The sequence below is a fragment of the Oncorhynchus tshawytscha genome, linkage group LG07, assembly GCF_018296145.1.
Source record: "Oncorhynchus tshawytscha isolate Ot180627B linkage group LG07, Otsh_v2.0, whole genome shotgun sequence".
In the NCBI taxonomy this organism is placed as follows: domain Eukaryota; kingdom Metazoa; phylum Chordata; class Actinopteri; order Salmoniformes; family Salmonidae; genus Oncorhynchus; species Oncorhynchus tshawytscha.
Window position 1 is genome coordinate 20,567,326 of NC_056435.1, and position 9,530 is coordinate 20,576,855.

General features: G+C 39.1%; 1 pseudogene; it reads left to right on the plus strand.

Moving 5' to 3' along the window:
- The window catches only part of LOC112255223, a 40,152-nt pseudogene extending 31,065 nt beyond the window's left edge, over window positions 1-9,087 (plus strand).
- The last annotated feature ends 443 nt before the right edge of the window (window positions 9,088-9,530 follow it).

Below are 9,530 nucleotides of genomic sequence, written 5' to 3' on the forward strand. Positions count from 1 at the left end.
TTATCTTTCTGATGAAGTTAATTTGACCTGAATGGTGTGCTTGAAACATTCTCTAATAAAGTGGAAGTTGTTTTATGGAAAGCGTATCGTGCCTGACCTTCTAATTTGTCTGTTGTTATTTTGGCATAGTACAATTTGCATTTTTAAAGTTTTCTGTATAATTACACAAACTTCACTATTTACAAATTGGGCCAGTTTCTGTTTGTAATTTAATTATTGTTCTATGTGCCTTTTACAGTATAAATATCATATGCTTTGCATTGCGTTTGGATAGTATTCAGACCCCTTGACTTTTTCCACATTTTTTACAGCCTTATTCTGAAATAGATTAAATAGTTTTTAATGACAAAGAAAAAAACATTTTTAGATAGGTTAGCACATTTCTTAAAAATCTAACTGAAATATCACATTTGCATAAGTATTTAGACACTTTACTCATTACTTTGTTGAAGCACCTTTGGCATCGATTACAGCCTCGAGTCTTCTTCGGTATGACGTTACAAGCTTGGCACAACTGTATTTGGGGAGTTTTTGCCATTCTTCTCTAGAGGTCGACCGAATATGATTTTTCAACGCCGATACCGATTATTGGAGGACCCAAAAAAAAGCCGATACAGATTATTGGAGGACCAAAAAAAAACGATACCGATTTTAAATCAGCCGAGATATATTTGTAATATTGACAATTACAACAATACTGAATGACACTTATTTTAACTAAATATAATACATCAATAAAATCAATTTAAAATAATGAAACATGTTCAATTTGTTTTAAATAATGCAAAAACAAAGTGTTGGAGAAGAGAGTAAAAGTGCAATATGTGCCATGTAAGAAAGCTAATGTTTAAGTTCCTTGCTCAGAACATGAGAACATATGAAAGCTGGTGGTTCCTTTTAACATGAGTCTTCAATATTCCCAGGTAAGAAGTTTTAGGTTGTAGTTATTATAGGAATTTGTATTTCTTATACCTTTTGACTATTGGATGTTCTTATAGGCACTATAGTATTGCCAGCCTAACCTCGGGAGTTGATAGGCTTGAAGTCATAAACAGCGCAATGCTTGAAGCACAGCGAAGAGCTGCAGGAAAATGCAGGAATGTGCTGTTTGAATGAATGCTTACTAGCCTGCTGCTGCCTACCACCGCTCAGTCAAACTGCTCTATCAAATATCAAATCATAGGCACAATTATAATAACACACGGAACTACAAGCCTTAGTTCATTAATATGGTCGAATCTGGAAACGATCATTTTGCAAATAATTTCATTAAAAATCCTACAATGTGATTTTCGGCATTTTTTTTCTCATTTTGTCTGTCATAGTTGATGTGTACCTATGATGAAAATTACAGGCCTCGTCTTTTTAAGTGGGAAAACTTGCACAATTGGTGGCTGACAATACTTTTTTGACCCACTGTACATGTTAATATATGTATTCATACATATATTAATTTGCGAAAAGGAATAACATGTTTTCACTTTGTCATTATGGGGTATTGTGTTTAGATTGATGAGGAACATAAGAAAAGGCTGTAATGTAACAAAATGTAGAAAAAGGGAAGGGGTCTGAATACTTTCCGAATGCACTGTATTAACTACATGCATAAGATCTGAGCAACTTAACGTAAAGGGTTTCCACCTCATTTATCTAATCATGGTGAAGGTAGTTTATTATTTGAGTTAATGTTTATATTAAACCGTTTTATTGACGTTTAATCAGGTGGAGTTTGACTGTCCATCCAGAGAAGAAGAAGAAGAGTTCCAAAAACTCTGGAGTAATCAGTGTCAAGTGCTGCCAGGTAGGTTATAATTAATTGCACAGTAGCTTATCGTTAGCCCTTAGATTTCTTCTAAATTTTGTTACTTCTAAAGCTAATTGTAATTTCCCCCTAGATACAGGCACAACACATTCCTGGACCATGTCATGGGAGGTTGCCAAATAAATTTGACAGTAAGTGCAAGCTCTTCGGACACAATCAGAAATAATAGGTTGAAGTTGTGCTTATTAGTTAATGTTCAAAACTCAAGCATTATCTTTGATGGATTGAAAATTCACTAATGAAGATAAGTTAAAGGGGCAATCCGAGATACAAAAAAACACCCCACCATTTGTTTTGGTGAGCAGCTGAGGCATGGGGCTGTAGAAATGTAACCACTCTCAAATTCATAGACTGAGGACAGTTTTTGTTGACAATTTCATTGATTATTAACAATGGAGTAATACAAGCTTATATTTTGGGTTCTGATGGGGTTTGACAAATGGACTAAGATTGTGAGGTATTTACACGTTATATTCTTTAAAGAGCAATTTTAAAAAATTCACAATACAATACGAGTGTTTACATATGTGAAAACGGTGCATTTCTACATTGTGCCGAAAAAATATCAAAAGTTAAAACATTTTAGAAGCACTGTAACATGGGGAGCAAGAAAATACTCTAGCTCTGGCTAGAAACCCGTTGAAGGTTTTGAAAGTCACTGTGTAAGTGGGACGACTGTCTTACTTTTAATCCTACCCTGTGAGCTGGTTGAAGGAAGGAAGGAATGGAGGGAAAGGGGGATACCTAGCCAGTTGTACAACTGAATGCAATTCAACTGAAATGTGTCTTCTGCATTAACCCAGTGATGAAGTCTGCTGATTATCTTGTGGAGGGCAGCCACTTGACTTCTAACCACAGATCATAGAACCGTGTTGTTTTCACAAATGTAGACACTGGTTTGGTGCTGGAGATAAATGAGTATGAAATGTGGCGGAATTGCCCTTAAAAAAAATCAATGGCTACATCTTTTAAACATTGCTTATTTTAAATTAGTCTTTATTTGAGCTTTTTTGTGCCAATTGGACTTCATCACTCAGGGTTCCTATATTTCTCTAAGGTGGGCTTTGACTTCACTGGGTCGAACGGCGACCCTCGATCCCCACAGTCCCTGCATTACCTGAGTCCTGACGTTCTGAACCAGTACCTGGCGGCCATCTGGTCAGTGGGCCTGGTGGTCCAGGACTATGACACATAAGAATAACTCTTTCTGCTCTGTAGAACACCCAAGAGGAAAGAGGCCATGAGTAAATGAATAGATGGCTTTCACCCGCCACCTAATTTATTTTAAATGTGTTATCTTGTTTAAGAAATCTGGTGGATACACTCTCGAGCCAATGCTAACACCAATCAAATGCTGTTGAAAGTGCACACTTTGGGGGGATGCGAAGAGAATCAGAATACAGCAACGGAGCACTTGGCTTGCCTTCCTGGTTGGGTAGATATCGGTTGTGGAAATGTTTAGCCCTAAGGATCATTACCAAGTTATTTGTGTCGAGGCATGGACCTACAGTGCCTTCAGAAAGTATTCATACCCCTGACTTATTCAACATTTTGTTAAAGCCTGAATTCAAAATGAATACAGTATTTTTCTCACCCAGCTACACACAATGCCCCAAAATGAGAAAATGAAAACATATTTTTAGACATTGCACATTTATTGAAAAGGAAATACAGAAAAATATTTACATAAGTATTCACACCCCTGAGACAATAAATGTTAGAATTACCTTTGACAGCGATTACAGCTGTGAGTCTTTCTGGGTAAGTCTCAAAGCTTTGCACACCTAGATTATACACTATTTGCACATTATTCTTCAAACTCTGTCAAATTGGTTGTTGATCATTGCTGATTGTTGATCATTCAAGTCTTGCCGTAGATTTCCACGACGATTAACTAGGCCACTCATTCAAGGTCGTCTTTGTAAGCAATTCTATTGTATATTTGGACTTGTTTTAGGTTATTGTCCTACTGAAGGTGAATTTGTCTCCCAGGTTTTTCTCTAGAGTTTAGCCTTAATTCGTTTTTTTTATTAAGGATCCCCAAGGCAGCAACATTAAGGCACTTGTATACAATAAAAAATATTATATGACATTACATTTCATAACACTTTTCACAACACATTGTGCGCCCTCAGGCCAATACTCCACATATCTAGAATCAAAATCGGTGTGTCTCTTCAGCCCTCATTGGTGTTTTTTATTTTATTATTATTTTACAAATCTGATTCTATTGCTTGCATTAGTTAACTGATGTGGAATACCTGACATTGCTCTATGTAAACTCAGCAAAAAAAGGAACGGCCCTTTTTCACGACCCTGTCTTTCAAAGATAATTCGTAAAAATCCAAATACCTTCACAGATCTTCATTGTAAAGGGTTTAAACACGTTCCCATGCTTGTTCAATGAATCATAAACAATGAATGAACATGCACATGTGGAACGGTCGTTAAGACACTAACAGCTTACAGACGATAGGCAATTGAGGGCACAGTTACTTTCTACTGAAAAACACAAAAAGATGACCAGGGTCCCTGCTCATGTGTGTGAATGTGCCTTAGGCATGCTGCAAGGAGGCAGGAGGACTGCAGATGTGGCCAGGGCAATGTCCGTACTGTGAGACACCTAAGACAGCGCTACAGGGAGACAGGACGGACAGCGGATCGTCCTCGCAGTGGCAGACTACGTGTAACCACGCCTGCACAGGATCGGTACATCCGAACATCACACCTGCGGGACAGGTAAATGATGACGACAACAACTGCCCGAGTTACACCAGGAACGCACAATCCCTCCATCAGTGCTCAGACTGTGCAATACGCTGAGAGATGCTGGACTGAGGGCTTGTAGGCCTGTTGTAAGGCAGGTCCTCACCAGACATCACCGGCAACAATGTCGCCTATGGGCACAAACCAACCATCACTGGACCAGACAGGACTGGCAAAAAGTGCTCTTCACGGACGAGTCACGGTTTTGTCTCACCAGGGGTGATGGTCGGATTCGTGTTTATCGTCGAAGGAAATGAGCGTTACACCGACGCCTGTACTCTGGAGCGGGATCGATTTGGAGGTGGAAGGTCTGTCATGGTCTGGGGCGGTGTGTCACAGCATCATCAAACTGAGCTTGTTGTCATCGCAGACAATCAACGCTGTGCGTTACAGGGAAGACATCCTCTTCCCTCATGTGGTACCCTTCCTGCAGGCTCAAATACAAATATTTACACGTTAAGTTTGTTGAAAATAAATGCAGCTGACAGTGAGAGGATTTTTATTTTCTTTGCTGAGGTTTGTACTCCCATAGTAGCCTCCCATAGTCTGTTCTGGGCTTGGGGATTGTGAAGAGACCTCTGGTGGCATGTCTTGTAGTTAAACAGAGAGCACGGAGCATTCAACATGTCATAACACTGCATAGAGAGATCTATAAGACAACAACATAGCATGGCATCAACACATGAAAACACATGGTAGCAACACAGCATGGTAGTAGCACAGCATGGTAGTAGCACAAAACATGGTACAATCATTATTGGGCACATACAACAGCACAAAGGGAAAAGGTAGAGACAATAAGTCAGAGACAACAAACCATCTTGGCTACGATTGCATTAACATGTTTTGACCATGAAAGTTTACAGTCCAGGGTTACTCCAAGCAGTTTAGACACCTCAACTTACTCAATTTCCACGTTATTTATTTCAAGGTTTAGGTGAGGTTTAGGGTTTAGTGAATGATTTGTCCCATATACAATGCTTTTAGATGTAGCACTAACTTTTTTTGCCACCCATACTGAAACTGACTGCAGCTCTTTAAGTGTTAACTGTTGAGTCCTCTGGACATACACAGGCACACTGGCTTTACTCAAAGTTCCATTATAGAACACTCTTTGTGTTCTGTTAGACTGGTAGTTCATTATCAACAATATAGCAGGGGGTGTAAAGCCATAACACACATGTTTTTCCCAGCAGCAGACTATGATCAATAATGTCAAAAGCCGCACTGAAGTCTAACAAAAAACAACTCCCTCAATCTTTTTAATCAATTTCTCTCAGCCAATCATTAGTCATTTGTTTAAGTGCTGTGTTTGTTGAGTGGACTTTCCTATAAGCATGTTGAAATTCTGTCAATTTGTTTACTGTAAAATAGCATTGTATTTGGTCAAACACAATTTTTCCATAGGTTTTCAGAGGGTTGGTAAGAGGCTGATTGGTCAGCAATTTGAGCCAGTAAAGGTGGCTTTGCTTTTCTTGGATAGGGGAATGACTTTTGCTTCCCTCCAGGCCTGAGGACACACACTTTCTAGTAGGCTTAGATTAAAGAGGTGGCAATATAGTCAGCTATCATCCTCAGTCATTTTCTATGCAGCTTGTCAGACCCAGGTGGCTTGTTATTGTTGATAGACAACAACAAAAAATAATCCTCTTCCACACTCACTTTACGGAATTCAAAATTTCAAAGCTTGTCTTTGATAATTTGGTCAATTATACTTGGATGTGTAGTGTCGTTGTTTGTAGCTGGCATGTCATGTCTAAGCTTGCTAATGTTGCCAAAGAAAAAAATCATTAAAGTAGTTGGCAATATCCAGTAGGTTTTGTGATGTCACAATGATGCATCTGATTCAATGAATGATGGAGCAGAGTTTGCTTTTTTGCCCAAAATGTAATTTATGGTGCTCCAAAGCTTTTTACAATTTTGATGTCATATATATATATATATATATATATATATATATATATATATATATATATATATATATAATTATTATTATTTTTTTCAGTTTATTTGCATGATTCCTGAATTTTCAGTACGTTTGCCAATCGGTTGTGCAGCCAGACTTATTTGCCATTCCGTTTACCTCATCCCTCTCAACCATACACCTTTTCAATTCCTCATCAATCTACAGGGATATCAGTTTTTACTCATTTTCTTAATGGCTGCATGCTTATTAGTAACTGGAATAAACAATTTCATGTGTCAAGTGGGGTTTCTGGTTGCCCCTCATACACCACAGACCAGCAAATATTATTTACATCAACGTAGTAATCATTACAAGATGTATTGTGTTGACCTCTTTATATTAGGCCCTCTACCATCAATGGATTTGGATACTGCTTTAATACAGATTTCTGCAGCATTAGTAAAGATGTGATCAATACATGTGGATGATTTCATAAATACCCTGGTTGCAGGCACTTGTTACAGTTTGAAGCTTTTTCTTGAGTGGGCAGCTTGATAAAAGTCTGTTAATATTTAGGTCACCCAGAACATATACATCTCTGTTGATATCGCATACATTTATCAAGCATTTCACACACATTATCTAGATACTGACTGTTAGCACTTGGTGTATAGCAACAATGGGCTTTAGGTGAGGCAGGTGAACCTGTAGCCATATTACTTCAACGGTATTTAATGAGATCCTCTAAGTTTAACAGGAATGTGGCTCTGAATATAGACTGCAATGGATTGGCTTTTCTGAAACCGTGTATTGCTATCACTATTATCTATAGTGAGTTTCCCGGAGTCTCCTCTTCACTGTTGATGTTGAGACTGGTGTTTTGCGGGTACTATTTAATGAAGCTGCCAGTTGAGGACTTGCGTCTGTTACTCAAACTAGACGTTAATGTACTTATCCTCTTGCTCAGTTGTGCACCGGGGCATCCCACTCCTCTGGGTCACGTCCTCCACATCCATTTTGCTGTCATTTGTTAATGTGTTTGAAGTTTGTGATAACCAATTTATTGATGTGATTATGATAGGCTATATATAGGTCAGGACCTGTTGGTCACATGCATGCGACGCTTACATGTTTCACGTAAAGAGCCGAGGATTGCGGGAATAGGAATTACTGCCATTTGGAATTTATGTTGCAGCTTCAGCATGGACAGCGCAATAAACACTTGCAATGGTGCCTTTTTTGCTGCAGTAGGGAGGAGAGAAAGACAATTATTTAAACAAACAGTGTGCTTCAAGCATCAGACAAGCTCAGTGCATATGTAGTTGACCTAAGATTTTTGTTGTTGTTGGGGACAGCCCTAATGTACAAACATACAAATCAGACATTTGCAGTAGACGGGCTACTCAACCATTTTGAAAATAGTCTCTCAGAATGAACACTGGATAGAGGAAGAATTTGCCATGTCTACCTCATTGTGTTCATTGCAAACTGAATTAAATTTAACAAACTGTTCTGTCCTCTGCTTTTAATTTCCCTCAGCAATACTTTGTCCTACTCATCATCACCGATGGGGAGATCACAGACCCTGGACCAGACCCGGGACGCTATCGTCAAGGCCTCACGCCTGCCCATGTCCATCATCATCATCGGGATGGGCGAAGCCAACTTCAAGGCAATGGAGCTGCTAGATGGAGACGAAGGCATTCTCAAGTCCCTGAGTTGCGAACCCGTGGCCAGGGACATTGTACAGTTTGTGCCCTTCAGACAGTGCCAATGTATGTTTATTTTAGTCTGTGGTTGTTATTGTGCAGTGTGGTGTCAGTACCACTGAAAAGATTCACGATGGAACATCACTTTACATCAGTCTAGTCTGTAATAGTATCCGTGGGTAGTGAAACACCATTCCATACCACTTTGGTAAAATATTGACAGATTTGACATACTTTTCTATCTTGAGTTTTTGTTTTGTTGCCCCGCTGTTGGCACTCATTCCATCACACTGTTATTCCGTCCTCTGCAGGATCCTAAGGAAGCCCTCGCCCAGAGCGTCTTGGCTGAAGTGCCAAGTCAACTTGTGTCCTACTTCAAGATGCTGAAACTAGATCCAGTCAATGTTGCTGCCATCAAGACTTAGTGGAGCAAGCAGAACTGCAGTGCTTCGCCCTTCTAGCCACACGAGGGAGCCAACACACCACACAGGGAAATGAGTAGGCCCATTATCAGAAGTGTAAATCACATCCTTGAATTACTGTGTTAATGCTCATTGTACCTTTTGATACCAATTATGTACCACATGTAACTGTATTTTCTATTTTATTTTCAACAATCATAGATATTTCTTATTCTATTCTGCTTCAGATATTCTTCTTTCATTCCTCTGAGTCAGGAATTAACAAGGAGTTCAACAATGGTGATAATCCAAAATTGGGGAAAAGGAGGGCTTTAATGCATTTCATGAAATGCACCTTCAAACATTTGATGGAATAAAGTAGGCTACTCACGTAACAACAATGGTTTAACTGGTGGTGTGTGTGTGAGTAATATATACACTACTGTTCAAAAGTTTGGGGTCACTTAGAAATGTCCTTGTTTTTGAAAGTAACATCAAACTGATCAGAAATACAGTGTAGACATTGTTCATGTTGTAAATGACTATTGTAGCTGGAAATGGCAAATAAAAAAATTGAATATCTACATATAGGCGTGCAGAGGCCCATTATCAGCAACCATCTCTCCTGTGTTCCAATGGTACGTTGTGTTAGCTAATCCAAGTTGATCATTTTAAAGCCTAATTGATCATTAGGAAACCCTTTTGCAATTATGTTAGCACAGCTGAAAGCTCTGCTACCACAAGTCCTCAACTGGCAGCTTCATTAAATAGTACCCGCAAAACACCAGTCTCAACGTCAAGTGAAGAGGCGACTCCGGGATGCTGGCCTTCTAGGCAGAGTTCCTCTGTCCAGTGTCTTGTGTTCTTTTGCCCATCTTAATCTTTTCTTTTTATTGGTCAGTCTGAGATGTGGCTTTTTCTTGACA